At 40.6% G+C, this 27,779-nt stretch overlaps 1 long non-coding RNA gene across 2 annotated transcripts; it reads left to right on the top strand.

Moving 5' to 3' along the window:
- The first annotated feature begins 21 nt into the window (after nucleotides 1–21).
- On the top strand, nucleotides 22–10,248 carry LOC131393688 (uncharacterized). 2 transcript variants are annotated; one of them, XR_009215958.1, is made up of 3 exons: nucleotides 22–359; nucleotides 2,181–2,717; nucleotides 9,968–10,248. It is a non-coding gene; the product is annotated as an uncharacterized LOC131393688 (long non-coding RNA). The 2 variants fall into 2 exon arrangements; XR_009215957.1 differs by having other exon boundaries at nucleotides 2,170–2,717.
- The last annotated feature ends 17,531 nt before the right edge of the window (nucleotides 10,249–27,779 follow it).

The raw sequence follows: 27,779 nt of genomic DNA, 5'->3' as shown, positions 1-27,779 counted from the left end.
GGCAGCAGCCGCTTCCTTCGCGGCCGTTGCTCCGGGAGAAGGACGCCGCAGCCGCCCGGCCGCTTCCGGTGTGTCGCTGAACGCCTTCCTAGTCTCTGCGGCCGGAGGAGCTGTCCTTAGTCCGACCTGAAGGATGTCTCTGTGTCGGAGGCGCGCTTAACCAGTGTGTGCAGAGCGCTTTACCGGCCGCAGTGCCCTTCACGCGCGATCTTTTCGACTTCATGACTTCCCCTGAGGCAACGGGTCGTCTGGCTCTCTTGCCGTCTGGTTATCAGCGACAAGACGTGTGCCCCACAGTAGCACCACCCTAGTCGCGACAATCAGAAGTGTCTCCAGATGCTACCAAATGTGTTCTGGAGGTAGGGTTGCCAGAAAAATACAGGTTGCTCGGTTGAATTTGGATTTCAGATAAAGAACAAATAATTTTTGAGTGTAATTATGCCCCAAATAGTAAATGAGACTATACAGCGACGTGAAGAACTTTGCCTCAAAAAAAATTGTAGCTGTAATTTTCTCAGTAAATATTTATTGAGTCTTCGCTATGTTGTAGGCTCTGGGGACACAGTGGCAAGCAAGGTAGACAAGGTTCTTGATCTCAGGGAGCGTAGATTCTGGTGGAGGATGACAGACAATCAACAAGCAAATAAATAAGCTTTAAGACATAATAAATTCTTTTAAGAAAATGAAACAAGGTAAAGATATATATATGGTGTATATCTGTGAAATAAAGATAGGTAGATATATATGAGAGAGAGAGAGAATTAATGGAAACATGTAGGAGAGTCATCTAACCTGAAATTATTAGAGTCAGGGTCAATTGTTAGGTCAATTCCAGAAGGAACTAAAATCTAAACTGATTTTGAAGGACAAATAGAGGATGACTTGAGGGGTGGGAGTGAGGGAGGAGTTTGGAGTAAGGGAGTTGTGAAGTGAGTACCAAGAAGAGAAAAGAGACATAGGCAAGAAAAAAACATGAAGCTTTTAAAGAAATAAAAGACAGTCCATATGACTGGGGATGGGGATGAGGAGTAGGGGGGATGAAACTGGAAAAAGGCAGATTGTGAGGGGTCATTTTATTCCGTGTCGAAGAAGTTGTTCTTTATCCTAAGAGCAATGGAGGGCCAGTGTGGAGTGTTTAAGTAGTGTCAACACAAATAACCAATACCCATTCTATAGATAAGAGAGAGAAGGTGAATTTTACTTGAGCTAAGCTGATATATAACCCCGGGGGGATTATAACCCTAGAGAGCAGCCTTCACAAAGGAAGAAAGGGCTCTGGAGAAGCATGGTTTTCAGTACAGTTTTATACCTTTTTAGAACAAAGAACACACACTAAACACGTCAACGTTTCGAAGAGATATTCAGTTGCAGATTAGCAGGTCAACATGACCCTGATTGGGGCCAGGGGCAGCAGTGAGGAAGGAAACGTATCTTCAAGGGTGCTGATACTGGCTTTACAGATGCTGGCTGGCATCGTATGCAACCTTATCTTCAAAGACTGCATTCTTTTACTTGAGATACTGTGTAATACACATTCTTTACCTCAATGGTTAAAGCAGATGTACAATGTATGTTTGAGAGGCCGTAGGTCAGGCTCTTTTTAGTTCAGACCAAGAATAGTTACCCCGTATACCTCAACCTGTGAAAACTTCTTGTCACTAGTAAAGTGACATCTTCAGATTTGCATTTCGGAACAATTACTCTGCCTGAGAAAATGAGTTGGGAGATGCTGGGAAGACCATTATAAGACAGTTACAAGAGTTCAACCAAGAGGTGCCACTTCAAGGTAGTAGACTGAGGAAGAAGAAAAGTTGAGACACATTTATGAAGCAAAATGGGCAGTATTTAGTCATTGGTTGGAGGAATGAAGGGGAAGAATGAATTTTGATAATGCCCAGGTTTCTGGATTGGGCAACCAGGTGCCCTCTCTCACATAAGAAACACAGAAAGAAAGCAGACTTATTGTAAAGGACGATACATTGGTTTAACATTGTAAGTGAACATAAGTGAGGCCATCTTGTTGTGCTAAATGACCCCAGCCCCTCCTCTGTGTGACTACTCACTGCTCTACACGTACTCTAAAATAATTCACATGCTCTCCTGATTTATGGCATCTGCTTACATATGTACTCCCCTATAGCTTGATAAATTAAAACTTTGTTCCATGAGTTTCTTTCCAGGAACAAGCTGACCAGAGGCAGGAAACACACCTACAAGATATTCATCATCACTGACAGAAGAAAAGAACAATGAAAGATCCTGGAGTCTGACATGCCTGAAGGCCAACATTTCTAAACCCCCTGCTTACTGCCCATTTTCCCTATATAACTACGTCAAGATTCCATAATTCTTGAAGATGAGTTTTTTGAGACATTAGTCAACAGTGTTCCGATTATGCCAGCTAATCGAATTAAAGCTTCCTTTCTGGATCCCTAATTCATTGTGATTAATTGGCTCAGATCTCGGTGAGCAGAGCAAGCCCATTGCTCAGTGACAATATGTTATGTTTGAGATGCCAGCCATTTCCAGAACAGATCATGTCATTTCCATGTTTGAAACATTTGATGATTCTCGTTGAACCTTGTCTCCCATGAGGCTCTTCAGATATGCACGTTTCCCAATCCACTTCCTCCATGCAAGCTCCTCTTATAGAAGTTCATTGCTACCTGTTCGGAGCTCTCCTTGCCAAGTGGAAGAAGTTCCCATGCTGCCTTGAGGTAAAGGAAATTTTCTACATTAGAAATTTGGTCATGTTACTCTTAACCAACTTCACCCCCAGATTACAGTTCGAATACCTTAGGATGGCTTTCAGGATTCTGTGACAATTTAGGGTCTCACACGATCTGCTTTTGCTCATACTGGTCCCTCTGACTAAAATATCATCCCTCCCCACTGTGATGCCCACCAACCCCCTGTATCCTACAGGACTTAGCCTAAGTGTCTCCTCTACTTGGACTCTTCCATTCCAAGGTCAAAGTCCCACAGTTGATTTAGAGCTTTGTAGTCAATATCAAACTGGCGTAGAAAACACTTACTTCAAAGCAAACAGAACTTTGGTCTGTGGCTGTTATTAACTTTTTGCCTCTGAGCTGAAAAACCAACGATTTTTTTGCCCTGGGGCACTGTACTCTGCAGGCTGCATTTCCTCGTTGCCGGCTGGCTGGATGTTAAACTCTGCCAATAGAGGGTGCTTGAGGAACACTGCAAGGCTGGAAAAGGAAAAAGGGACATATTTTTCTTGAGGTAAACAGATCAATATGCAGGGTTCCCTGTTCAACGCCAGTTTCTTTGCCACCGCATTGGTGATGGCTTCTGTTGTGGGTTGAATTAGGTCTCCCCCAAAAGATATGTTCAAATCATAACCTCCAGTATCTGTGAATGTGATCTTATTTGGAAATAGGGTCTTTGCAGATGTAATTAGTTAAAATGCCGTCACACTGGATAAGGGTGGGCCCTAATCTAAGAACTAAAGTCCTTATAAGAAGAGAAAACAGACGCACACACAGGGAAGATGACCATGTGAAGACAGAGGCAGAAATTGGAGTTATGCTACCACAAGCCAAGGAATGAATGCCAAGGATTGCTAGCAAACACCAGAAGCTAGGAGAAAGGCATGGAACAGATTCTCCTTCAGAGGCCACGGAAGGAACCAACCCTGCCAACACCTTGACTTCAGACTTAAAACCTCTAGAACTATGAGAGAGTAAATTTCTGTTGTTTTAAGCCACGCTGTTTGTGGTACTTGGTTACAGCAGCCCTGTAATACAGAGACTAATACAGCTCCAATCAGTATTGGTCGTGGCTGTTGCTCTCAGCAGAGGCGAGTTTCTTCACCACAGCAGCAGGCAGCATGCTCCTATGACAACCACACTCTCTCCTCAGAGCAAAAGAAGTAGTACACGCGTGCTTAATGGGTACAGGATTTCGTTCTGGGATGATGAAAAGTTCTGGAACTAAATTGTGATGGTCGCACAACATTGAGAACGTACTTAATGCCACTGAATTGTACACTTTAAAATGGCTAAGATGGTAAATTTTACATTATGTTTATACACAATAAAAAATTAAAGGGGCCAGCCCGGTGGCCTAGTGGTTGAGTTCCCACGCTCCGCTTCCATGGCCTGGGGTTCGCGGGTTTGGATCTCGGGCACGGACCTACACACCGCTCATCAAGCCAGGCTCTGGTGGTGTCCCATGTACAAAATAGAGGCAGATTGGCATGGATGTTAGCTCAGGGACAATCTTCCTTTAGCAAAAAGGGGAAGATTGGCAATAGATGTTAGCTCAGGGCCTGTCTTCCTACAAAAAAAAAAAAATTAAAAAGAAATAGTAAATGCAGAGTGGCTGCTATCCCTAGGGCTGAGGGAAAAGTAAACAAATAAAGAACTTAGAAACTAAGACAAGCCTCTTGTCCCAAGTCCGAGATTAATCTTTTTTATTGTTCTAAATTACTCATAACAAAGTTTACCATCTGAACCATTTTAAAGTGTACAATTCAAGGGCATTAAGTACCTTCACATCACCACGATCTAGTTCCAGAACGTTTCATCACCCCAAAAGGAAATCCTGTACCTATTAAGGACACATTTACTATTGTTTTTGCTCTGTACCCCTTAGAGTTCTCTTTTACCCCTTTTAGTCATTAGCCATGGCCAGCACCATGAAGGAGTATGCCTAACCTGGGCTTAGAACTCTGAGGGAAGATAAGGCAAACTAGAGGGGAGGCAGGGAGGGCCACCAAGGGGCCAGGCCAGGCAAGGGTCAGATGCTAGACTAGTCATGGGAGGCAACATCAGGGACAGAATTACCCTTCTCAGAGAGGTGGACGATGTGCTTGAAAAGTGCTGACCCACCCAGGTCTCACTTCATCTCTCTCATTGTAGGAAACTCCATGAAACTGAATCTGGAATAAAATTTTAGGAACACCACTGTGTGGATAGACAATTGGAAAACTTGAGATGCAAAAATTCCTAGAACTATAGAAAATGCTGAAATCGGTGCTCATATAAATATTAAGGAAACTGAAAAGTCACCAGGCTGTCTCTCCTGAAAAGAACAAGTTGTGGCAAAAACAAGTTTTTACAAAAGAAGACTTTCAAAACCTGCCTACTCATTTTATGAGGTTAGTGTGATACTGATTCCAAAACCAGATGAGGACAATATAAGAACATAACAGCTAATTGAGTCCAGCAGTGTTTGTAAAAAGTCCTACATCTTGATTAGGAATGGATGTACTACTTACTCACTGCAGCCGCTGGGCTATACCAGTTATAATGTTTTCCCCACAATCCTTGCCTACAGGGCAGAACTTTTCTCTTCCTGGCTTTCTTTCCCAAGGCTGTAATAGAAGAAGCAGAGGGTGTATCATTCATTGGTTTCTTTCATACAAGAACCCAGGCGAGGAGTGGGGTTTGAGGGCTATTACTACCTGTGGCTCTACTGCTTAGGTAAAAACATGGTCAATAAATCAGAACAATCTTCTGGAGGGGTTGTGTTGACCAGGATAAACTGAGTAATAACATCTTAAGCCAAAACATGCTTATTACCTAAACTCTGGCCTTTGACTGTATTTCTTGTAGTCCAAAGTTCAAGATCAGATGATCACAGATAAAATTTTGAGATATAGCCTTCATATTCCATTCATCTATTTGTACTTTGAATTTCATCATAAGGGATATAAAAGGAGAAATAATAAGCCTAGTAAATAGTGATTTCTTCACAGATAACCTTTAGCCAGGTGACTTCAATGAGTTAGCAGACTTCCAGGTTCATAGAATTTGTGATTAGCAACTCGATCACGACTGTATTTAGGATTCTGGTAATTAGGGTTGATCTCTACAGCACTTCTCCGTTTTGATAAACAGTATTGGAAAGTCATATGAAATACAATTAATCTTCTAGTATCAACATGGACTTGAGACTTCCATAAACTTAATTTTATTTCATTTGATGTTAACTTGTCACGGACCAAGCAAACATACTTATTCCAAAATAGAAGTCTCTATTGATAATAACATTTGCAAATTTGCAAGTACACTCACAATTTTTTGGGGGTGGTGGTGAGGAAGATTGGCCCTCAGCTAACATCTGTTGCCAATCTTCCTCTTTTTTTGCTGAGGAAGATTAGCCCTGAGCTAACATCTCTGCCCATCTTCCTCTATTTTGTATGTGGGGCACCACCATAGCATGGCTTGATGAGCAGTGCATAGGTCTGTGCCCGAGATACAAACCTGCGAACCCCAGGTTGCCAAAGCATAGCAAGCAAACTTAACCAGTATGCCGCCAGGCCAGCCCAACATTCACAATTAATTCACACACATTTCAGGAAGTCTCAAAATTAAAATCTTTCCCTTCAAACTGGAGGAAAAAAATGGTTCAATGCACATATATTTAAAAAATAAAATTATAGTTTATAGCTAACTCGAGTATGGCAGTGACTTTAAAGGTACAACACCAAAGACACAATCCAAGAAAGAAATAATTGATAAGCTGGACTTCATTAAAATTAAAAAACTTCTGCTTTGTGAAAGACAATGACAGGGGAATAAGAAGACAAGCCACAGACTGGGGGAAAATGTTTGCAAAAGATACATGTGATAAAGGACCATTATCTAAAGGATACAATGAACTCTTAAAACTCAACAATGAGAAAACAACCTGATTAAAAAGTGGGCCAAAGACCTTAATAGACACCTCACCAAAGAAGATATCTAGATGGCAAATAAGCATATGAAAAGATGCTCCATGTCATATGTCAGCAGGGAAATGCAAATTAAAACAAGTGTGAGTTATCACTACACACCTGTTAGAAAGGCCAAAATCCAGAACACTGACAACACCAAATGCTGGCAAGAATGTGGAGCAACAGGAGCTCTCATTCATTGCTGTTGGAAATGCAAAATGGTACAGTCACTTTGGAAGACAGTTTGATATTTTCTTGTAAAACTAAACATACTCTTACCATATGATCCAACAATCACATCCCTTGGTATTTACCCAAAGGAGTTGAAAACTTATGTCCACACAAAAAGCTGCACACAGATGTTTATAGCAGTTTTATTCATAATTGCCAAAACTTGGAAGCACCAAGTTGTCCTTCAATAGGTGAATGGATAAACTGGTACATTCTGGCAATGGAATATTATTCATCATTAAAAGGAAATGAGCGGGCCGGCCCCGTGGCTTGGCGGTTAAGTGCGCTGCGCTCCGCTGCTGGCGGCCCGGGTTCGGATCCCGAGCGTGCACCGACGCACCGCTTCTCCGGCCATGCTGAGGCCGCATCCCACATACAGCAACTAGAAGGTTGTGCATCTATGACATACAACTATCTACTGGGGCTTTGGGGGAAAAATAAATAAATAAATAAAATTATTAAAAAAAAAGGAAATGAGCTATCAACCATGAAAAAACATGGAGGAAGCTTAAATGCATATTACTAAATGAAAGAAGCCCATCTCAAAAGGCTACATACTATATAATTCCAACTATATGACATACTGGAGAAGGCAAAACTATGGATACAGTAAAAAGATCAGTGGTTTCCAGGGGCGGGAGGGAGGAGAAAAGGACAAATAGGCAGAGCACAGAAGATTTTTAGGGCAGTGAAAATACCCTGTATGATACTATATTGATGGATACATGTCATTATACATTTGTCCAAACAAATAGAACGTACAACACCAAGAATTAACCCTAATGTGAACTATGGACTTTGGGGGATTGTGATGTGTCGATGTAGGTTCATCAGTTGTAACAAATGTACCACTTTGGTGGAGGATGTTGATAATGGGGGAGGTTATGCATGTGTGGGGGCAAAAGGCATATAGGAAATCTCTATACTTTCCACTCAATTTTGCTGTGAACCTAAAACTTCTCTAAAAAATTGTCTGTAAAAAACCACTAAGGCTGTGCCTTGTGATTATTTGTATTCCCATAATGCCTTGTACATAATTAGCACTCAACAAATATTTTCTGACTAATAAATAAATTGACTAATCTATTAGGTGAATAATCTAGGTAAAATAATTTGGAGTTGATTGGCTTTGTCTACATATCCAATGGCAAAACAGTAAAGATAAAAACTGCTCTCACTGTAAATTTTAGCCTAATGGCTCTACACTGTCCAACTAGAGCAGTAGGGCTGTCATAATTCATACTCCCAGATAGCTGACATTTGTACTGCTATGCTGGATGACTACTGATTGGTCTGACCAAAAGTTGTAGACCAGTGTACCTGGATATAATCTTGATTTACCTGAAGTAAGAGAAGACCTCTTGTTACAATTTCTGGATACAAGACTTTTAAAAGATCTTTCCATTCAAATTGAGTATACTTTCTTCATACATCCATTGACTTGCTTGACCTAAAAGTTAATTTATATTGAGTGAAAGTTATACCTACACACTCACAAATCAATAATTGAAAAACAACCATTCCATATATGACTGTGGGCTATTATAGTATTTTAAAGTTCTCTATACTTCTAAGGCAAGGAATCGGTACTATAAGAACTTTTTTAAAAATTAAAGAATATTGTAAAGTTGAAAAAAAAGCTAAGTGAAATACAGCATTGTTCTTGAACTTCCATTTGGTCATATCTGCTAGCCCAGAGGTCTGCTAGTGTGAGGAGATGGTTTATGTACTTGGAACACCACAAATTTCATTGCCGACCCCATTTAAAAATTTTGTCAGACTTCTGTAAATATAACTTCTCTTCTGCTTTCTTGATATATGCCTACTTTTTGTTAAGAGTTAATATCTGTTTCTTCCTCATCTCTTCGGTCAGCCATCCACTTGAAGAATGAAGGGAGGAATTCTGACTGTATTAGTTCCAGTTTTTTCAAATTCACTTGCCCTTTACTGTTCAGTACACTTGGTCACTTCTGTAGAGAAACTCATTTTACAATTCTCCCATGCCTCTGCATTCTTATTTAGAGCAAGCAGAAAAATCACACAACTCAGCCCACTCCTAGTGGATTTATATCCTGGACGCAGTAGGTCATCAGGGAGACAAACCCAGCTGCTTACTTGCTGACCACTAGAGAGCTACAGATAAAATCTTCTTTTTTTTTTTTGGTGTGGATGATCAGCCCTGAGCTAACATCCGTTGCCAATCTTCCTCTTTTTGCTGAGGAAGATTAGCCCTGAGCTACATCCACACCCACCTTCCTCTATTTTGTATATGGGATACCACCACAGCATGGCTTGAGGAGCGGTGGGTAGGTCCAGCCCCGGGATCCAACCCTGCAAACCTCAGGCCACTGGAGTGGAGCACGAACTTAACCACTACGCCACCAGACTGGCCCCTACAGATAAAATTTTGTTGAGCAGAGATTCTGGAGTGATCTCATCCTGGCCCTGTATCTCTTCAACTGGTTCCAATGCACCCAACAGAGACTATGCCAGTTCCAAAATTGTCCACCAGAGTGTGTCGCCCATTTCCGCACAGTCTGTTATAGACATCCAATGGCTAAATTCCACAATTTACAGTGGTTTCCATTTTTCTCAGCCTTCCCTCAGAATTCAGGAATGAAGCGCTTATTACAACCAAGCATCTAAGAAGGGAAAATAAAGCTATCTGATTGGTTGCATAGACAAAAGGGAAAAGCTAAACATAGCTCCAATGCCAACTCCTTTGGCATGCTTCATAACAGGATAGTGGTGAAAAGGATTTTGTGCCACACACAATTTAAACGCTGACATTTGGCTCTGTTTTTAAAGGGAGGAAAAACATTTGCAAAGATCTCCAATGTGCAGGCTGACACCTACTTACTTGTCGTCTAAATAATCTAAACACTCATTTCAGAAATATTCTCTATGATAAGGTTTTACACGGGAAGCTTAAGGACATGTGAATCTACAATCAACATAATGCTTACTGGAGTGTCTGGCTCCAGAGCGTGGGCAGGAGATATAAATTTGGGAGCCTTTAGTCTACAAGTGGTTTTTCTCTTTTTTTTTTTGCAGTGGAAAGTGTTCCAGTTGATACAGAACAGGTTGATTATGCAGGTGAAAAGAAATAACCCAAGTAATCTAAGAAGGTTAGAAGAGATATGATCCAAGTACATTAACCTTTGGTAGAGGAGAGATGCTTCCTCCATCTTCGCAGGAAGAAAAGAGAAGATGAATACAGATGCAGAGAAGTTTGTAACTTTGACCATGAAAAGACAAGGTCTCTGGTCTAATAGCTTCTATTTTCTCAATGAAGCATAAGGTAAGATTGTCTCTTGACGGTTGAGGTTTAAGTACAGGAGTGAAAGTATAAAATTGTCATCACATTGTGTGAGAAAGCAAGTTTACTGGAGAATTGCTGGGGTTCGGGGGCAACATTGAGTGTGCCTATACGTTGATAAAGTAAACCAGTCAGTCTGGTTGTGTGAGTTTCTCCAATAATATTCAGCTGCCCATGGGAAGGTATGGAAAAGGCAGCTGTTAGTTTTATTCAGGGTTAGGGTTATGCCAAGGTGACTGATGGAGGAAGAGAGAAGCAAGGAAGCTGAAGGCATTTACCAGGGAGTAATTATGATGAAGCACCTTAGAATCTTATCTGAACTAAACTGGACTAAAATTCATACCCACTATGATAACAGTAACAAAAGGCCAGAAAGCAAAAATGAGGAAAAGAAGAACACCTAAATAGAAGACCCATAAGGTTATTAAAATTGAGCTTTATACTCTGCCAACTCTGCCAACTCATTCCTTGCTCCTTTCCTGGCAAGAGGCTTTTCACGAAGCCTGACAAGTGCAGCGAGGGCATTAGCAAACACCGGCATTGCATGACAGCCTCAGGCAAAACAAGCACGTCCAGAAGGATCCAGGCAGAACCTTTAGCACCTGCTTTGGGAACCCAGACAGGAGATGTTTCTTCTCTCAAGCCTTCCAGAAAGATCAGAGAATATAGGCCACTTTTTTACTGACTCACTTTTTCCTGGCCAAAAGCTTCCAGCTGGGCATGTAGTACTCTAGCGGAGAAATGGGTACTTGTTATCAAACCCCACTCCCACACAAAGTGGGATTTGGGAGGGCCCATATGGGGCTTGTAGGACACAGGAGGAATGAGATTGTCCCATGGCTGTGTGGAGGTAAGGAGATGCAAAGGTGGAATTGCGTGGAGCAGACGATTAAGCATCAGGGAGATGATAACCTGGTACAAGATAATGAGATAGCAAGCAGAGACCCTAGAACAGATTACGTGGCTTCAGAATGCTAGGCAGGAGCTGGGAGACGTTTCCTGGGATGATGGAGTGGAGCCCACGATGGTGTGTGAAGAGGAGAATATTAGGGGCCACAAGGCCATTAGATTACGTACGTGAACACACACATACACCCTCACACCCAGATCACCATTAACAAAGCAGAACTAGTATTTCCCTGGATTGCCCATGTAGAAAGATTTAACACAATACTTCTCAAACTGTAAAATGTGCATCTGAGTCACCCAGGGATCTTGTTTAAAATGTCATTTCTGAATCAGTAGGTCTGAAGTGGGACCTGAGATTCTGCATTTCAAACAAGCTCACAGCTGGTGCTGATGCTGCAGGTCCAGACCCACACTTGGAGGAGCAAGGCCCTAATACACGTAACAGTGATCCATTCCCACGACCATTCCTCTGTGTACTGGGACTTGCCATGAGTCCAGCTTCTCCTGAATAACGTTGTTTTGTTATCTATTGTCTGCTCTCATTGAACTTGGCATGACAAAGAATTGTAAAAGACAGAGTAGATACACTGGGGTCCAAAGGACCCCGGCCTGACAACTGCCATCACTCTGAAAGAATCCAAGTAACTCTCCTCCAGCTTCAGGCTTGGACATATGTAAATCATGGTGGGAGAACCAGGCAGTGTCCACCACTCGGATTTTCTCTCTGGAGCTAGTACCAGTCACCATTCTTCTAATAGTGTTTACCCCTCCAGAGGGTTTCCTAGATGTCCTTCTTGGTGGCCTATGTTCCCCTTAGGAATGAGTCAGTCATCAGGATGTCAGTGGTACTGAGTGGATGGGGGAAGTATCGGAAAAACTACAGTTGCTACGAAATGGGGTATTCTGGAGGAAGAAACTGGGAATTGTGCATCACATGCTGGGATGGTGAGGAAGGGGCCAATCGAGATATTGGAGGGAGTCCAGAAATGCAAGTTCTTTTCAAACTCTCTGTGGCTCTAACACTTGGCCACTGATTAGTGGTTTTGGATAATGGCCAGGTAGATTTAGATTCCAAGGATCATTAGTAGTAACCTTCAAACCAGGAGATAAGATAGGAACCATGGTTGCATGTGAGAGAGGCTGGCTAGTGCCATAATTGTGCGACAGGTAATTATGAATTGAACCCTTTTAAATGCTCATTTAGAGATGGGAGTGAAAAATGAAATTACTTTTAAATTACTTTTCGTTGCCAAATTGTGCTTCTTTAAACATGACTGCATGCTTGGTGCTTTATAATTGTCAAGAACTGTGAAGGGGCTGAGATTTTTATCTTCCTTTGCAAGCTAACAAGTTAGCCTGCCACAGGTGCATGGATGCTGGCAGAAAACACAAGACTCCTGGGTCAGAGCCAAAGGACTTTGATTCTTATGGCACAGCGAGAGCATGAAGTTCATGTGCCTGTTGGTTCCGCCTTGCACCCCCAAGCCCAAAGGGACAACCGAGAGGGGCCCAGGTGAATGCTGTGCATGCAGTGGATTTGCATCACAGCTAAGGACCTCTGAGCTTAGGGAACCCAAGTCTTTTATAATAAACATTTGCTCCAAAGGGAGAAATTACACTAGACAGAAAAGTAACCTGCCCTCTGATCTGGAGAGAGATCTTAGATCTTCCACAGCTGTTTGCTATACAAACATCCTGGAGAAGATAGTCCAGAACAAAAGTGGTCAAATGTGGGAGAATTGTCTCCTGACAAAAATAATAGTACCTACACTCATAGAGTGCTTACTGTGCATTAGGAACAGTTCTAAGTGCTTTAATGCTTTTCATATCTTGTCTCACTTAATCCTCAGAACAATTCTATGAAGTTATCCCCATTTCACAGAGAAGAAGATTGAATTTTATAATGATACAGAATGGTAGAGTCTAAGATGATTTAGATCACTGGAGACTCTGACCCCCTAGGTCTGGAAGGGGCATAATGTTTGTTTATAACAAGCCCCAGAGTTGATTTTGATAAACACCAAAGCTTAAGAATCACTAATTTAAAAGATAAGCATCATCTTTTTAATTCCCTTAAATATTTAGCAAGACTTTTGACTCCTCTTTTTATTTATGCCTACCTAATAAAGCCAAGAATTTTATTTACTTTTATTTAAAACACAGGATTTTGAGTCTTACTGTGTAAGGAAGACTCAGAATCAAAAGAAAAGAAAACGTAGTTTGTTTGCAATGAAGATATTTAAAGAAAGCACGGGTTTAAAAGGACTGGCGCATTAAATTAAAAATACAATCTGCTTTTACTTATTAAATTTTTATTTGTTTATTTATTTATTTATTTATTTATTTATTTATTTATTTATTTATTTATTTATTTGTTTATTTTTGTGAGGAAGATCAGCCCTGACCTAACATCCGCTACCAATCCTCCTCTTTTTGCTGAGGAAGATTAGCCCTGGGCTAACATCTGAGCCCATCGTCCTCTACTTTATATGGGACGCCGCCACAGCATGGCTTGCCAAGCAGTGTGTCGGTGCGAACCGGGACCCGAACCCACAAACCCTGGGCCAACGAAGCAGAATGTGCGAACTTAACCACTATACAACTGGGCTGGCCCTGAAAGTTAGTGTTTTTGGTTGCTTATTCCTATCACAGAGCACTTTGGTGCCTATACTAATAATTATAAACCTTTATTTACATAACCTTTTGAGGTTGGAAGTTGTGTTGGTGTACGTTATGTCACAACTCTGTCAGGTACATGAACGTGTAAGTATCATCTTGTGATACAAATGAAGCAATTGCCCTGAGAAAGGATGTGACTTAGCCAAACCTTCAAAGCAGGTCAGAGGCCAGGCCAGCACTCAAATCCAGTTCTTCTGCTCTTCCCACCACACAGGCAAATACCTGTTGGTCTTTCTGCACAGTCTTCGATGGGAAAAGTAAACATTATTTTCATATGCTCACATTTTAAAATAAGCAAATTAAGAAGGCAGGGGTGGTTTAAAAAAAGTCTTTGGCTAAGGTTAACCAAATAATAACCAATGAATTCTTGATGTATTCCCTAAATGAATTTCTTTCATAGAAAATCGCCATGTCAGAGGCTGCTTCAGAGAGATTCTGCCTGAACTTGACTAGAGCAGCAGGGAGGGTCCCCACTGAAATTTACCTTCCTTTCATTCAGTAAACGCCTAGTCACAAAAATACCTACTTATATTATTTTTAATGTTATAATAAGAAAAAAACCCGAATAGTTACTGTATAATTTATTAATTCTTTATCATGAGTAACTTTGACCTGAATAACAAGAGCATTCTAAAAATAATTTGCCTTCACCCAAAATTCTTTTGGTTTAAAACCAAAGCAGCTTTGGGACAGATTTCTTTCTATGATAATGAGAAGCTAGGGCAGGTTTGAAGCGTCTCTGAATCCTGTCTCCGAACCTTTTAAAATTTGGGGTCACTTAATTTCCTTTTTGCTTCCTGTTTTTGACTCCTCCCCTTCCTCTCGCTGTTTCTCTCTCTTCTTCCTTCCTTCCTTCATTTCTTCCCTCCTTCCTTCCTTCCCTTCTTTCTTAAACCTACTGTGGGGACACAAGTTTTCCTATGAGCCAGGTTCTGAGAAAGAGAGCTATAAGAAGCCATACATCAAAGGTTCCCACTGAAAAGTGGTCCACAGTAATCTATATAATAGTGATAGTCTATAATCTGTATTTTCTAGCTATTTGAATGAAAATTTGAAAATTGGGTTTGCTGTTGTCCTGTTGCTCTTACATTTCCCTCTTGAAACCCTTTATCCATTTGTCTGTCTTGTCTTTTTGGGAATGTTCTAATCCTTGGCATTCAGGACTGCGTTAAAGACATGTTGGTGTAGATTAGAGACTGTAATGAAACCTTGACTGTCTGATAAAGTTGTCAGTCCATCTTACCTTTGACAGACATTGTTTTAAATGCCATAGGAAGAATTTTTTTAAATTCCAAATTCAAAGAAGTACTACCTATCCTAAAAAGGACTTGAAGCATATCAATTAAATATGAACAATTGCTGATTTTTAAAAAGAGAGAAAGACAGGCCAGCCTCTTGGCTTAGCGGTTAAGTGCGCGCGCTCCGCTGCTGGCGGCCTGGGTTCGGATCCCAGGCGCACACCGATGCACCGCTTCTCCGGCCATGCTGAGGCCGCGTCCCACATACAGCAACTAGAAGGATGTGCAGCTATGACATACAACTATCTACTGGGGCTTTGGGTGAAATAAATAAAAAAATAAAATTAATAAAAAAATGATAAAATAAAATAAATAAATAAATAAAAAGAGAGAAAGAGACCTATTAGGAAGTAGAGAAAATGTAACCTGACATCTATTGGGTTGATTACTTAAAACTTTAAGTTTCTTGGCTTTAATGTAAAGCAGGAAATCATGCCACATTTTATATTTTTTGTTTGTTTTTTGTTTTTGTTTTCCATTTTCTTACTCACCCACCCACCTGCCTCCCCTCAGCCCTGCAAACAAAGACCAACAGATAACTACTTTGCAGAGACAAACTTTGCTGGAGCCAAATCAAAAACTGATTGCTTGGGAGGACAATATTTTCTTTTTGTGTGTGTGTGAGGAAGATCAGCCCCGTGCTAACATCTGCCAATTCTCCTCTTTTTTTGCTGAGGAAGACTGGCCCTGGGCTAACATCCGTGCCCATCTTCCTCCACTTTATATGGGACGCTGCCACAGCATGGCTTGCCAAGCGGTGCGTCGGTGCATGCCCGGGGTTCCCAACTGGTGAACCCCAGGCCGCCGCAGCGGAGTGCACGCACGTAACCGCTTGCGCCACTGGGCTGGCCCGGGAGAACAATATTTTCAGTTAAAATTTTACAAAAGCTACCTAAAAGCCACTCAGTTGGAAGATTCCATTATCAGTCCTCTGTAAAGCTTGAGTTTTAACATTTAACCACTATTTTTATAATTTTTTATTTTGATATGATTTCAAACTTTCAGAAAAGTTACAAAAATAGTACAAAGAACTCCCACATACATTTTACTTAGATTCACCAATTATTAATATTTTCCCTTTTGCTTATCATTTATGTTCTCTTTGTGTGTGTGTGTATACACACTTTTTTTTCCTGAATCATTCCAGAGCAAGTTGCATTTGATGGGGAGCAGAATACATGTGATCCCAAAATGTACTACTTGGCGTGTAATTTGCTTTGAGTTGAAGGCAATTAAGACCTGGAAGATTCAGGAAAAGCTTTTTTTGCCTCTCCTGGTGCCTAAAAGAATTTAGATAGAGAGCCTGCACCAGGAAGAGAGGAAATTCCAAAGATGACTTTTTCTATCAGGAAGACTTATCTGCACTGCATGGCAAACATTTGTTTATCAAACATTTGCTCTTCTCATCTTCCTGTAAATTGTCTTCCTCCTCTTTGAAGCCCCAGCCCCCCAGCCCCTTCTCCTCAACTCAGGATGGCATGTAAGCCTCAATGGCCTGACTGTCTTTGGGTCTCGTATCTTTGGGGCTCCTGAACATACAAAGATTGTCTTTCTCCTGTTAATCTGCTTATGTCAATTTAATCATTAGACCAGCCAAAGAACCGAGAAGGGAAGTGTAAAGTTTTCCTCCCCTACAGTTTTGGCTCCCAATGTGGGGCTCTCTCCACTAGCGGGACATTCTTTGCTCCAGGGCTGCTGCAGCTGAGAGATGCTAGGACCTGTGACAGGAGCCAGCAGAAGGTAAGAAATCTTACCACGTCAGTCCCCCAGATCTCTGCCTGCAGGATCTGGTGGAAGTAAGAGTGCTGAGAGTCTTTTTCTTTTTCTAAATTTATATTAGCAGGAGAAAATATTTGCGTGAACTAGTTCCTTAGGTATGGCGACTGATAAGATTTGCTATGAGTAGTTCCATTTCCTGTTGATCCCATTCCTCCCAGAGATGGTCACTGTTTTCCTTGGTCTCTGTCTTTTGTGTCGTTTGTCATAAGGAGGAAAACCATAGGGTAGAGAGCAGGCATAGGTCCTATAAGCCTGTTGTTGGAGCCGGCCTCGCAGACTGGTAATTTCACAGTTCTCACCAGACCAGCATCTGTTTAGACAAACTTTGTTTGCTGTGGGTCCCCAGTGTAAAAACTGGATGACAGGGGCTGGCCCAGTGGCATAGTGGTTGAGTTTGGTGCGCTCTGCTTCTGTGGCCTGGGTTTGCAGGTTGAGATCCTGGGTGCGGACCTATACCACTCATCAAGCCATTCTGTGGCAGCAACCCACATACAAAATAGAGGAAGATTGGCAACAGATGTTAGCTCACCGTCAACCTTCCACACCAAAAAACTGGATGAGATTTTCCTTTCATCTTATTCTATTTCCTAAGAACTTGACATTATGATCAGTGAGAATATTCTCTCTGGTTTCCACCAGCTGGAAGATGCAAGTACAAGCTTGCATTTTGGTGACCAGTCGAATAGACTGGGATTCTGACACACGAGGTCACAAGCAACACTCTCTTTGTCAGACCATGCCAGCTCTCAGGGGAATTTGTCATAAGGGGTCCCAGTTCATAAGGGTCCTTTATCATCTCAATTTTGTTGTCTTGTTAGTGCTGGAAAAGTCCCATTCTAGTAGCAATTGTCCAGCGTCAGATATTAGGAGGTCTGTGACTGGAGGCGTCTCATGTTCTTATGCGAGACCAAAGACACCATTTGCACTACACCATTCTTACTGCCTATGATAACAAAGGTCTTTGCTTTCTTTGGCTAACTCTAGGAGGGAACTTTCTGGATATTGTGAGGCCTGCATCTTTTGCATTCTCCTTTGGGACACCTCTTGTGTCCATGGTTAAGCCATAAAAAGGCTTATTGGTTTGAGTCACTATTGAGATTAATATAAGATCCTACTCATCAATGGCCAGATAATGGATCCTTGAATTGGCTATATTTGGGAAAAAAAATGACTTTATTTTAGAGAGCTCTTATCCTAAACAATTGTCTTATTGGTACCTGTGGAAAGACCAAACTAAAAAGTGGACACAAAGGAGCATAACAGCAAGCCTTCGGGACTCCCTTAACAAGGCAAAAACAAGATGTTAGACTCCTTCTATTGAGAAATTAGAACAAAAGTTAAAGTCCACATCCAACATAAATTCCCCTTCTTAAATCCAGCCCCATCTCCTCAATAAATATCCTTAGCTCCCAAACTCCTTCACCTTCCCCAGAAAAATCTCTTAAACACTCAGCTGTCTGTTTTAGCTTCCCTTTCCCTACAGGATTTACAGAGTGTACTCTAGCCTAATCTCAGGCGCAGGATTTGCAGCTTACTCATGTAAATGCTGAAAGTCAGGAAGTAAATTTAGTGGAAGCACCTGGGATGGAAATTAGCATTTTCTTTGCTCTGCCAGCTTCAGGCCTTCCTAGGCAATGTCCGTTGCAGATGTATCTTGTACCTCTGCAAAGAATTCGTGTCCCCTGGACAGCAACAGTTTTTCAAATTTAAAGCTCTTTTACCTCTACTTTCAGAGGATCCTACCTGTCAATGGAAATAATCCATAATCAATCTGTAAATCAAAATTGGAGTGAGGTTATTATGAGCCAGGTCTGAGGACTATAGCCCGGGGCCTTCCTTCCCCAAGGAAGGAAGGGCACCCAAGAAGTGGAGTGTACAGAGCAGTTATATTCTGTTTTGGAACAAACAGCATACATCATATATGACAGGAATATCTCTTTTACTACTTAGTAAAAGTAAGATGCTTAGCTGCCACAGTAGGTTGGTGGTCAGCAGGTCAGCGGTCACAAGGTCAGCACAGCAGGTCGGTAATTAACCCTTCATTTCCAGGCAGAGATGCTTATCCTCAAAGAAATGCCAATATGGGGAGAAGTTACATCCCTGTCTTTAAGGGCATCATTCTTGTCTTTGGAACATAGTAAATGTTTAAAGCAGATGTACAATGCATGCTCAATAGGCCACGTCAGGCCGTTTTGGAAATACAAGGTCAGGCCAAATTAGTTTTACACCAAATGGCTTCTTCATATACTCCAATATATCTTATTGCTTTTCATTTACTTATCATACAAAAATAGAGAGAAATTAGAAAGATTAGTGGCCATTCACAACCCCACTCACAGCGACCTTAATTGGCTGCTGAGGAATGTTATTCTCACCCATTATTATACTGTAGTTAACAGACAAGCCAAGAGGGGAAAAACCTGTCTCACAGGAGAAACAGATGACCAGAATTTCTCCCAGGCCCTCCTACAGATGATCAGGAAATGGATCAGCTGGAAGCCAATGTTCAGGGGCTGATAGAAGCAATAGTAAAGGATCTCCCTTCTAAGGTGAATGGGTCTAAGGTTAAATTGTGCTAAGAAGGAGAGCATGCCAAAGCCTTCATTGAATGCTTTATACAGACATTTTAAAGGCATACTGCACTAAACCCTGAAGCTCCAGAACATAGAAATCTTTCAATTTCTACCTTCATAGGAAATTTTCTTCCTGATATAAAAAGGAAAATTCAAAATAGTGTGGTTGGCTAGGCTAATCAACCTCTAAGCATTTTTTTTTAATTTTTTATTTATTGCAGTAACGTTGGTTTATAACATCGTATAAATTTCAGGTGTACATCATTATACTTCTATTTCTGCATCAATTGCATCATGTTCACCACCCAAATACTAATTACAACCCATCACCACACACATGTGCCAAATTATCCCTTTCGCCCTCCTCCCTCCCCGCTTCCCCTCTGGTAACCACCCATCCAATCTCTGTCCCTATGTGTTTGTTTGTTGTTGTTATTATCTACTACTTAATGAGGGAAATCATACGGTATTTGACCTTCTCCCTCTGACTTATTTCACTTTGCATCAACCTCTAAGCATTATAATGGAAGCAGCTACCCAATTCTTTGAAGATAGCTTGCAGGAACATAGGATAAAAAAGGAGTTAAAATCAACAATTCTTTTTTTTTTCCCCCCCAAAGCCCCAGTAGATAGTTGTATGTCATAGCTGCACATCCTTCTAGTTGCTGTAAAATCAACAATTCTTGATTTACAACTTGAATCTTTAGAGAAACAAAAGCTTAACTCTGAGAGCAACTCAAGTCCACTCAGACCCTTTCCTATTTGCCTCCCGCCATTTGCAGATATTGTAGAAAATTAGGACGTTGGAAGTACAATTGTCCTGCACTTAAGAAAAAGAAGGAAAATTTTGAATGGTAATTACCCTAAACTTCTGATAATAGGCAAATATATCCAAAAACTCCGAGGAGCAAACTTGCATTCTTTCTCTGTCCATTGAAGATGTAAATCCTGCCACATCTTTGAAATGTAAAGACTCCAGGAGTATCTAAAACACTGCCCACACTCACCTGAGACTAAACAAAAAAAAAATAGAAAAGAGGCTTTTTAAAATACAAACTGCTATAAAAGCTCTCTTGCCCCAAATCTACTTCACAACCTCCATAAGGACAAATTTGTCAAGGACAAATACAAATCTTAAAAATCTTTCCCACAAATAGTAAAAAGCTTTAGACACTTGAGCAGGTAAACAACCTGCTTCAATGGCCAGAAACACAATTTGGATCCAACTGTGATTTATAAACTAGGGAGTTTTGTATTATTGCACCTGATTCAGGGCTAAAATTTTGGAACGGAAGCTATAGGGTCTTTGTGTCTGTGTGTTTATGTATGTCTATGGATGTATGTTATATATATGTGATAGTTCACTACCTCTGGATGGTGTTGCCAAAATTAATTTGTAAGAGATCTCTATTTAATTGGCTTAAAAATAAACTCTTATGAATTAAGTATTCCTAAAACTCAGAATTATAGAAACTAACCCAAATGTTTTTCAAGTTCATGTGATCTAGGATAATCTTTGGTAAATAAAAGCTAGTTTAAGTTTGGTTTAGTGAAAATAGGTACATCTTCAGAGTTATCAGCATTAAATATAATGCAGATAAACAGCTTTTATTCTACCTGGGTTTACTAGTCACATAAATTTATGTTATCTCTGTTACAAAATGTGTCAGCAAGAAAAATAGCTTGGGATGATGGCTGACTTGAATGTCTCACAAAGCTCTCAGGAGTAATCTAAAAGTAATTGTTAAGAACAAGTGATTTAGATGATTTAGATAGATGTGAGTGGAATAAGAGTTTAGGTGAACTTTTCAGCAAGAATTATGTATTATAGTATGTCTACCTGAAAAGAGTTTCCAAAATCTCTTTGGTAACTTGAAACTTGAGAGTTTTGCTAAGTTAAATTACATGATGGGAAATTCATTGAATATCTAGATCATTTCCAAATAAGATAAAATACTGAAACATTAATTACTGAATATAGATTTATCTACTTTTGGTTCTTTATTACAGAGAAACTAAAGATATTTGGGTCTGTTAGTAAACATGACTTGCACGATGACTTGTGAAAAATTATACTATGAGGCAGTGCATAATTCTAGAAATTATGAAATCTATCTATAAATTTGCCAACATAAAGAATGCTGGTGTAACAGGCAGTTCACAATTGGTTACTTCTTAGTTTTGTGGGAGATCAAAATTGGCCATGCTGAAATATATCTCTTTACCATGATTATTTTCTCTGATGGACGTTTGACCTCCCCCAAACTGCCTAAAGAAATTTAACTCTGGGTGTAGACAGACTGGCAGGGTCCTCGCTAAGCCCATTCTTAACAAAGTTCTGTTTACCAAATATTTACATTTGTAAAGGTATCTCCCTCTGTGTAGTGGGAAGAGTGGGGGATGACCTTATTGTGAAAACTCTTATCAGGATGGAAAAAGAAGACTTAAATCTACATACTCTTGATTACCATAATTCCTGTCTCTCCAGTCGCATTCTCTATAGGTGTCCCTGCAAAGCCTTGTCTGACAAACATTTACATTTCCCTCTTCATGTAAATTGTCTTCTTCCCCTCTGAAATCCCAAAACACCACCCACCCCCAACATCCTCCTTTGTCTTTAGCTAAAGGTAGTATTTAAGAGGAGAATCTCTGCTATTGTGTTGAGAAACTCAGTTTCCCTGGTTTCTCCCATGTATATGTGTTATTAAACTTGGTATTATTTTCTCCTGCTAACCTGTTTCTTTAATTATTTGGCCAGCCATAAGAACCTTGAGGCAAAGGGCGGAGGGGCATTCTCCCTCTCCTCCAACAATGTTCACTAGAAATTAAAGGTTCTAAGGGTTCAGAATTCTAATTAATATATGTAATTAAACCTACTAGAAATAATGAGAGAAACAACTTTGTATGCAAGGAAAGTAGGATGTGTGTTTGGCTAAGAAAAAGTATGAGGTGTAGAGATACATTTTCTAAGGGAAAAGAAGGTAAATTTGTCCTTAAGTAAAAGTAATTATTTCAGAAAAGGAAAGAGGAGTATAAAGGACACAATGATATAGAAAGTTGGGGAAAGACAGGCAGAAAAAGAGAGAGAAAATTTTACCTTGTGTGGTCAAGTTAGTTAAAATTGAATTGCTATTATGAGACTTTTAAAAATAAACTTTAGGGACTGACCCTGTGGCCTAGTGGTTAAGTTTGGCACACTCTGCTTCCGGGGCCCAGGTTTGGTTCCTGGGCACAGAATTACACCACTGGTCAGTGGCCATGCTGTGGCGGTGACCCACATACAAAATAGAGGAAGATTGGCACAGATGTTAGCTCAGGGCGAATCTTCCTCAAGCAAAAAGAGGAAGATTGGCAACAGATTGTTAGTTCAGGGCGAATCTTCCTCAGAAAAAAGAAAAAATAATAAAATAAGCTTTAATATCAATAGTGTGCTTGTGTAATTTTCCTTTATCTGGTCAAAGCACAAAGTTTTCCTGGACTATTGGTCTGCTCTTCATAAGAAATTTTGTAAAAAGTTTTTCCTCACCTTTTAGGTAATCATCTAGAAAGCAAACATTTTGTGTCTTTTCAAAACAATTTCCTGTGCTCCATGTTGTCTTTATTAGACCTTTGATTACTTAAGAAAACTAAGTTTTGTCTATTAAAAGAGCTAGGGTTTTTTTTTTTTTACAAGTGTATAACTTTCTGTATTTACCTATGAAGTCTTTAGTTGTCACTTTAGTTAAATAGCTAGGTATTCCTTCACAGTGACCTATGATCCTATCTAATCAAGTATTTTAAAACCTTTTTAGTATTTTTGACAAAATTCAAATTCCAGATGAAGTCTTTTTGACCTCAATCTAACTTTGGGATTTTCCAGAGTGCCCCTAGAGCATCTCAAAAGATTAGTTCTCTCTCCTTATTAAAAAACGAAACAGGAGATATTATACTAATTTGGCTTGTTTCATATGTCAAATAAGTGAAGATAAATCTTCTTAGGTTATATTGTATGGGCAACTGTTATTAATATAACTGTTCTAGTAACTGTATGAAGTTCCTAAAAATCTGATGTGTCCTAGTATAATATTATCCCTTGTAATTCCAGTTATTATCTTAAAATGTTGTGTGTCATAGAAATAACCAAATTTTCTTGTCAATTGCATTATAGTGAACTCTCATCTGGTCTTTAACCATTGTCATTTTTTTTTTTTTTTGTGAAGGTAGATCAGCCCTGAGCTAACATCCATGCTAATACTCCTCTTTTTGCTGAGGAAGACCAGCTCTGAGCTAACATCTATTGCCAATCCTCCTCGTTTTTTTTTTCCCCAAAGCCCCAGTAGATAGTTGTATGTCATAGTGGCGCATCCTTCTAGTTGCTGTATGTGGGACGCGGCCTCAGCGTGGCCGGAGAAGTGGTGCGCCGGTGCGCGCCCGGGATCCGAACCCGGGCCGCCAGTAGCGGAGCGCTCGCACTTAACCGCTAAGCCACGGGGCCGGCCCTAACCCTTGCCATTTTTAAGTCTGCTGTCATTTACAGACAGTTATTGTTTTACTCCAATGTTTTTTAAAAAGTGTTCCTGAAAGAGTGTTTCATCTTTAGAGAAATTCATGGAAAAGACTCTGACAAGCACTCTAGAATACAGGTTTCTGATAACTTTCAGATGCTACCACTGAACTGGGTAAAAAATTACAGAACTCTAATGAAAAAAAAAAACCTGATGGTTCATAAAACTGCTAACAAAAAAATCAAGATCAACAAGAATTAATTACATGCTACTGAATGAACTGATGAGGATGATTATAATTTTTATGACTTTTTGTTTGAAACATTGTTGATTCTTTAATGTTTTGGTTTTTTCCAGATATAAGGAAATCTTCCTCTTAAGCTATCTATGACTTACAGCAATTTAGTAAAATATATCTTTGTGAACAAAGAGGAAACATTTACCTTTTTTTCCCCTACCTGATCAGTCCAGAATTCAGAAACTGAATGAGTATTCTTATTTTCATGGGAATATAGTTATTTGCATAATTTCAGTAAGAATCTGTTCTCCTTATAACAAGACACAATTAGAAACATTGGTTATATTACTAGGTAGATCACAGTTTATTGAAACGTAAGGTCAGAGGACTGCATCAAATAAGGTTTTGTGCGAGAACAAAGTAAGGGAAAATCTTTTTCCTTGATTCTTTTTTCCATATCTTAACTCTCTCTGCGTGCTGATGTAACAGCCATGGCTTACCTGAATCACCATGACTTGGCTAATTTTACTTATCAAGACTGATTGAGTCGCAATGATTGGGAAAGAAATCCTGTTTGATTTGGCATGGCCAAATCTTATTAATATTTTCCATTTAATGTCAAGTGAGTAAATGTTTGAGAGATACTTTAATCTTGGCATAATATTTCTATAATTCTAATTTGCTTTGCAAAGACTTTTCATACCTATGCTTTTATTAGCTCTTCCAGGATCCAATAGCAGAGAATTTCTTTTTCATCTTTGATTCTCTTGTATACATGAAACATATTTTGTTCACAGTAGGTGTTCAATAAGTATATTTTTAAATTTTTTTTTTTTAAAAAGCAAGATAGAGAAGAGGGGGCTTGCTACTTTCTAGTACTTTATATCCCATGTCACGCTTAATCTTTACAACAATCCTGTTTAATAGTGTGGTGGGCATTGCAGGTGTTTACCAAAAATCCATTCCACATGTACCAGATAAGCTTTGAAAATTCTCACCCCACAGGCAGTGGGGGTTTCTTGATCAATTGCCATGATAGTGCTCCCTTCATTTAGAAGAAAAATGAGGGCCGGCCCCATGGCTTAGCAGTTAAGTGCGCACGCTCCGCTGCTGGCGGCCCGGGTTTGGATCCCGGGCGCGCACTGACGCACTGCTTCTCCGGCTGTGCTGAGGCCGCGTCCCACATACAGCAACTAGAAGGATGTGCAACTGTGACATACAACTATCTACTGGGGCTTTGGGGAAGAAGAAAAAAAAAGGAGGAGCATTGGCAATAGATGTTAGCTCAGAGCCAGTCTTCCTTAGCAAAAAGAGGAGGATTAGCACAGATGTTAGCTCAGGGCTGATCTCCCTCACCAAAAAAAAAAAAAAAAAAAGAAGAAGAAAAATGAACTTGATAAACTCTCATCAAGGGAACATGGTGGCAAATTCCCAGGAGGTCAAAGCTGGGTAGAAACCCAAACCACAATGGCTTATGAAGCACTTTTTTTTTTTCTTTTATGTAACAAGAAGTCCAAAGTAGGAAGTCCAGGGCTCAAGAAATCAGACTCCATTTCTCTTCCTCTATGGCCATCTGTAGTGAGTGGCTTTCTCCTCCATGGTCACAAAATGTTCGCCACAAGGCAGCACCTCCACATTCCAGGCAGAAAGAAAGACAAAGGACACAAGATGCATGTCTATTGAGTTTGTCACTTCTTATTTTAATCAAGAAAACAATAACTTTCCTAAAAGTCCTACCCGTTAGATTTCTGCTCCTGTCTTATTGGCCAGAACTGCCTCACAATCCCAGCTGCAAAGGAGACTGGAAAGTAGAGTTCTTTAACTGGGCCCATTGCTACCCTGAACAAAATTGGGGTATGTATGTAGGGAAGAGGAAGAGGAGAATGGACATTGGACAGGCAGCCACCATGATCTGCCATTGGATACACCAAGCGTGAAATGTTTTTCAAAGTCTTTATATTTGGCTCTCTGCCATTAATTGTATATGCTTATTACTTTGGTTACTTTACAATATTTCTGTTAGAGAATGAAGGAAACCATAAACTCTCTGTGCCCCAAATGGGAAAGGACATATTGCTATTGGATGTCACCACTTAGGCAAAATATCTCAGATAAAAAAGAGGGAGGTAGGTTGTCTTATGTCCATGGAGCTGGACTGTGGCAAAATCTCTCTTTGTCTAACCTGCTCAGAAGATGGGGGAGGGGTATCATGGTTTCTTCACTGTTCATATCTGATTTGGGACCTCAGGACCAGAGAGTTGGGTTCTTCATACTCATCAGAGTTTACGGTATATTATCACCACTGGTCTGCTGAATTTTCTCTCTCTTGTGAATTTGTGTGCCTTTTTAAAAAAATCCCCATTCTCTACTCTTCTTCTCTTCCTATTATAGGCAACTATTGTGATATGTTTAATATGTAGTTTGGTTTTTTTGCCAGAAATTTGAGGACATGGATATTTTTCTCTCTTTTAGGTTAGTAGAGTTACTGCAGCCATTCTGTCACCATGAGGGGTTATGCTGATGCCATGGAAAACAGTGTGTAAGGATGAAATATGCCAGGTCTTGATTCAGACCACCCTGAAGTCCATCCTACTTCTGGACTTTCCAGTCACATGAGCCAATACATCTCCCTTAATTTTTAAGCCAGTATGAGTTTCTGTAACTTGCAAGAAAAAAAATCCTAAATGATACAGGTAGGTGCAAGAGTACAAATGTGAATGAAGTCAGATCTCAGCCCTTGGGCAGGGGTGGGGGCATATGTTCATTTGCACTCAAAAGATTGGCAGGGCTGGCCCCCTGGCTTAGTGGTTAAGTGGGCGAGCTCCACTGCTGGCGGCCTGGGTTCAGATCCTGGGCGTGCACCGACGCACCACTTCTCCGGCCATGCTGAGGCTGTGTCCCACACACAGCAACTAGAAGGATGTGCAGCTATGACATACAACTATCTACTGGGGCTTTGGGGGGAAAAAAAAAAAGGAGGAGGATTGGCAATAGATGTTAGCTCAGAGCTGGTCTTCCTCAGCAAAACGAGGATTAGCAGGGATGTTAGCTCAGGGCTGATCTTCCTCACAAAGAAAAAAAAAAAGATTGGCAAAAAGTGAATACAACAATAACATCAGGCCTGATGTTTGCTTCAGGTAACAGAAATTCTCATACTTTTTTTTTTTTCTTTTTGTGAGGAGATCAGCCCTGAGCTAACATTTGCCAATCCTCCTCTTTTTTTTTTGCCGAGGAAGACTGGCCCTGGGCTAACATCTGTGCCCATCTTCCTCCACTTTATATGGGACGCTGCCACAGCATGGCTTGACAAGTTGCGTTGGCGTGTGGGGAACCAGACGCGGCAGCAGAGCAGACAAGCGCGCAGCAGCAGAGCAGGCTCAACCGCTTGCGCCACTGGGCGGGTCGCATCTTTCTGCCGGGTTCCTAATTAGGACGCTGGTGCAGGGACAGTACCACCCAGGCAGGGCTCCGATGGGGGCTTTTACTACTGGAAGCACCTTGTACACACACACATTCCTCCGACCCTCGTTTTCCCTGCCGTGACCTCGCCGGGCTGGGCTCCCACACATCCAGCAGCAGCTCCGCCC

The sequence above is a fragment of the Diceros bicornis genome, chromosome 28 (genome assembly GCF_020826845.1).
Source record: "Diceros bicornis minor isolate mBicDic1 chromosome 28, mDicBic1.mat.cur, whole genome shotgun sequence".
Taxonomy (NCBI): domain Eukaryota; kingdom Metazoa; phylum Chordata; class Mammalia; order Perissodactyla; family Rhinocerotidae; genus Diceros; species Diceros bicornis.
This window is presented reverse-complemented; position numbering and strand designations above follow the sequence as displayed.